The sequence below is a fragment of the Topomyia yanbarensis genome, chromosome 1, assembly GCF_030247195.1.
Source record: "Topomyia yanbarensis strain Yona2022 chromosome 1, ASM3024719v1, whole genome shotgun sequence".
Classification (NCBI taxonomy): domain Eukaryota; kingdom Metazoa; phylum Arthropoda; class Insecta; order Diptera; family Culicidae; genus Topomyia; species Topomyia yanbarensis.
The window spans coordinates 93,587,331-93,592,199 of NC_080670.1; the positions used below are offsets into that span (position 1 = coordinate 93,587,331).

The following is a 4,869-nucleotide window of genomic DNA, read 5'->3' on the forward strand; positions in this document are numbered from 1 at the left end:
GGTCGGTCGGACGAAACCACCCACCTTTTCGCCCAGCAGCAGCAGCTCAACACCAGCAGTGGAGAGAATTAGGAGAAAATAAACACGGTAAACTTATTAATTTATTTTGTTTGTTTATCTTTTTGTTGTGAAACGAAAATCCGAAATTCTGTAGAAGCACTTAGTCCACCCTTAAAAGAAGGGTCCGCTGGGCAAACAAGAACCCGAGTAGTGGACTTACCATTACTTACAATTCTTCCAAGAAGTTTACACTACATTTTCGGAGAAAGATCGAGAGCGTGAATACTTTTCATTTCTCCCAGAACTTTCAAGAGATATCAGAATTAAACAGATGAAAGTACATACAATCATGGATGCCTTAAAAAACTTGGATAGTTCGAAAAGCCCTGGACCTGATGGCGTTCCACCGGTATTTTTAAAAACTTTGTCAATGGAACTAACCGCTCCTTTATTTTGGTTTTTTAACATGTCTAGAACCAGGTTGTTTTCCTAAAACATGAAAAAGCGCTTTCTTAGTTCCAATTTTTAAAAATGGTAAAAAATCCATGTGCGTAATTATCGTAGAATAGCTATCATCTCGTGCATTCCCAAGATTTTCGAGGCGATTGTTAATGAAAATTTACTTCACCAAATCAAGAACAGAATTACCCATATGCAACATGGTTTTTTCAAAGGGCGTTCTACAAGTACAAATCTACTCGAGTTCATTAACTACACATCAACAGCAATGGATTACGGAAACCACGTAGAAGCTCTTTATACAGATTTTAGCAAAGCATTTGATCGCATCGACATGCCCATGCTACTTTTTAAATTACAATAAAATAGGGTTTGAACCAGGACTTCTTGCATGGGTACATTCATATCTTACAAATCGTGAACAAGCTGTTAGATTTAAAGGGATAAAATCAATCCCAATTCAAGTTACAACAGGAGTCCCTCAAGGGTCTCTTTTGGGCCCGCTATTCTTTATTTTATTTGTTAACGACATTTCCTTCGTTCTTAAAGATGTAAAAGTTCTTATATATGCTGATGATATGAAACCTTTTCTAGAAATAAGAAATAGTGAAGACTTTCAGACATTTCAAAATGAAGTAAATATATTTTAGATATGGTGCAACAAAAGCTTTCTAAAACTGAATGTAAAAATGTAATTCTATAACATTGAGTAGAAAGAATAATATACAGAACAATAGAATCTTATTCTTAAAATAAGAGATCTAGGAGTTATTATGGATTCCAAAATAACATTCATAGATCGTTATAACACAAAAATTAACAAAGCAAACAGCACACTAGGTTTCATTTAACGCTTCAGCTATAATTTCCAAGATCCCTACATAATAAAAACATTATATGTAGCCCATGTGCGTTCAACACTAGAACATTGTAGTATACTTTGTTCGCCATTTTCAACAACATGCAAACCGGATAGAATCAGTACAAAAGCAGTTTTTGATGTTCGCACTTCGTAAACTAGGTTGGACTGGACTACATTTGCCATCTTATGAAGCACGATGCACATTTTGATGTTTGAATTGACATTCAAACTTTGAAAGATCGTCATGAATTTTCTATGGTACCATTCGTAAACGACATTGTATCACATAGTATTGATTCAATCGAACTATTATCGAAACTAAATTTTATGCTCCTTCTTGACAACTACGTAACCGCAGCATCTTTTGTACAATTCGCCATTGTACTAATTATGCCAAGTTTGGCCCTTTAAACCAAATGATGAATATTTACAATAAGCATTGCGAAACCATTGACTTTACTATGTCAAAAACAAAACTTAAGCAGCAGTTTAAAGTAAATCAAAATTTTAACTAGTGTTAAGTTAGTTTAATAATTACTGTAAGAAACCGGTCTACATCTGATTGACGACGAAAATTGATCGATTCCGTCCCCTGGGGTGGAAAGCAAGCACTTCGACCTCTGCGTGTAGTCTCTCGCAAGATAGCCCGTCTCCCCGTATTTCCAGCACATCCCGGATCTGTCCGGGCCTTTGCAAGCCCCTACTAAATGTCCAAGGCCCAAACACTTGAAGCATTTCTCCGCTTGTTTTTTTTTTTTTCTTGTGGGGCAGCTCTCAGTAGGCATCTCGACCATCCAACCGTAACTTTGCCTACCTCCAGTGCCTTGTCTGCAGCGGTTACCGGTAAACGAATCATCGCTGTCCGAGTTCCTCCATATCCCTTCCTTAACCGGATCGTCATGTGCACCTCGCCCAGTCGTTGAATTCTTCTTCAGCTCGAGGAGCATTTCACCTTTTTGGATACGCCTGACTTTTACAACGTTTTCCCGCAAGTCCTTCAGCTCCGGGTCCTCTCTGACTTTCTTGAGCAGCGTTGCATACGGCGTCGCGTCATTGGCTTTGACTAGCACGGCTTCTACTTTTGGCGCCTTCTTACGAGCCGAGGGTTTTCCTTTTCTCTTCTGATCCCCTTTTCGTTCCTCCTTCTTTTTTTGCTGTTTCCCGTGTTTCTCAACAACGTCCTCGAGTGTCTGCCTCTTTGGCCCGCCTAGTGCTTTGTTTCCTGGTGAGTATCTTGTCCTCTTTGGAGTTATATGAATTGGCGTGTTCTTCACCCAATTTTCTTCTCATTATCCAGTTTCGGTGGGGCTAGGAGGATAGAAGCCCTAGCCGACGCCAATACTCGCTCAGCTACATCCGCCCTCCGCGTTGTCTTGTCATACTCCTTCACGACAGACAGTAGCGCCTTCCGGATTCTAATGTCTATCCCCTTAATGCCCTTATGGACATTGTTTCTCGCGTCACAAACTTGTGGAGCTCCTCCACCAAGCACTTCGCTGCCACTAGTTTTGGCGTCTATGGGGTGTAACTCTTCCCGCTCTGCTCTGGCTGTTGTTGCTGCTGTTTTTCCTCCTGCACTTGCTGAATGACTTCAGCTACTATTGGTGGTGGTGATCTTACCAAACCACCTCTGGTAAGCGGATTTGCCGTGCCTGTGCTGTATGTGTTGGTTGCTTTGTTGTTATTCATTTTATTGGTTCCTAACTTTGGGCCGTTATCCCCACTCGTTGCACATAGTCGCCTCTTGTTATCCTATGATTATCTATGCTACTAAAATCTTAGAAGCAGGGAGGTCATGCTAGGGTTGACACTATCCTTCATGGGAAATAGTGTTCAGAGTCGGATCTGCGTAAAATCGGAAATGGTCTAACCGAACCTAGTACCACCAACCAAATGATGACGAGTTTCGACCGTACCCGGAGACCAGCCAGGGTTTTGTTGAGACGGAGGCTGTCATGCTGTTAGCCCACTCGCCATTTCAAGTCGGTCTCATCCTTACACAGGGAGTAGAACAGCACGCCCGTCATGTGAATCAGCAGTGGTTCGTTTAGGTAACCATCGTAGAATTTTAACAGAGTGTTCCTAGGGCAGAATTTGCGTAATCTTGGCCTACCAGAAAATTTTGAAAAAGCAACGTTCTTTCCACATGTCTTAGGAACACTCTGTTAAAATGATACGATGGTATACAATATTGAGCGTATTCAAAAAGGTAATGCGCTATCGTGCAGCCCTACCCGCAAATTCTGAATATACAAAGTTCTTTCCACATGTCATAGGAACACCGTTCAAATTGTACGATGGCATATTTTCATGTTTGAAAATCATATTCAAAAATGTAATGCTTAAAAGTGCTGGTCTACAAGAAAATTTTGATATGAAGAGATCTTCCCACGTGTCTGTTGAAATTTTATGATGGCATATTTTTATATTTTAAATTGTTTTCAACAATGTAATGCGCAATCGTGCTGTTTACTAAACGAGCAGCTCACACGTGCTTTTGCTTGTCAATGAACGTAGTGTACTGAGCTCACTACTGGGTAAAATGCGCTAGGAACATGCATACAAGTCGAAATTCTTGTAGGTATATGCTAGCGCAAATAAAGAACGCCCTATTGGAGAAATCATTGCTAGCGCATTTAACCGCAATCTGATGTTGATGGTTACCGTTATGTAGTTGAATAAAAAAAATACAATACATCTATCATTTTAGTTGAGCACACGAGTCCGGAATCAGGTGGAACAGAAAAAACGTCAAGTTTCAGCATTGGCGGCAGGAGTGAGTCAAGAAGGGCAAAATCTCTTCCTAGCAATAGCACGCACTATCAATCAGGTTTGCCACCGGCTAACGAATCAAACAGAGTCCTCCGTCATTGGCGAAGCATCCAAGCTTACTCTATTGAACGACCTGGCATGACGCTGAATTCTGTTTGACTCTTAAGTGTTTCAATTATTAACAATTATCTGTGATACAAAATATGTTGTAGGTATCGTGGTCTGGACCTAATATTGTTGTATTTCAAGATGTGACCATAACACCTCCCTATAAAGTAGATAACATAAACGGGTCACCTGATTCCAGACAGTTAACATACGTGGAAAAAATAGTATGCTAATACATTTTCCATAAGACAGTTTAATTAATAACATTTCACTTTTAGGTAGAAAAGCATCTTAACGATCAGGCTTCTACAAGTTCGAGTCCGACTATTGTTTCTGCCAAGTGATGCATTCGTTTCGAAGAATCAGATAGAAGTTTCCCGGAAAATGAAATATGCAGTACATACCATCAGAATTATAATTCAAAGAAATGAAGGAAATAATAGCAACATTAAAAACATGAATAAAAATTGTCTTGTGTTTCTCTATGTTTGGCTCACATCATCGGATCGGAAAATCCAAATCTAATGAATGTATGGTTAGAAGCTATCTATATATTACTTGGACAGTTTGAGGAAGTGTATGGGATAAGTAAATGTCTATAGGTTTTTCCATGGAAGATGGGTGGGGATGTAGAAATTGTTCACGTGGGCTTTTCGTTATAATGAATC

General features: G+C 39.8%; 1 long non-coding RNA gene across 1 annotated transcript; it reads left to right on the forward strand.

Annotated features, from left to right (window-relative positions):
* The first annotated feature begins 3,092 nt into the window (after positions 1-3,092).
* On the forward strand, positions 3,093-4,668 carry LOC131678059 (uncharacterized). Its single transcript, XR_009303572.1, has 3 exons — positions 3,093-4,151; positions 4,306-4,425; positions 4,480-4,668. It is a non-coding gene; the product is annotated as an uncharacterized LOC131678059 (long non-coding RNA).
* Positions 4,669-4,869: the final 201 nt, after the last annotated feature.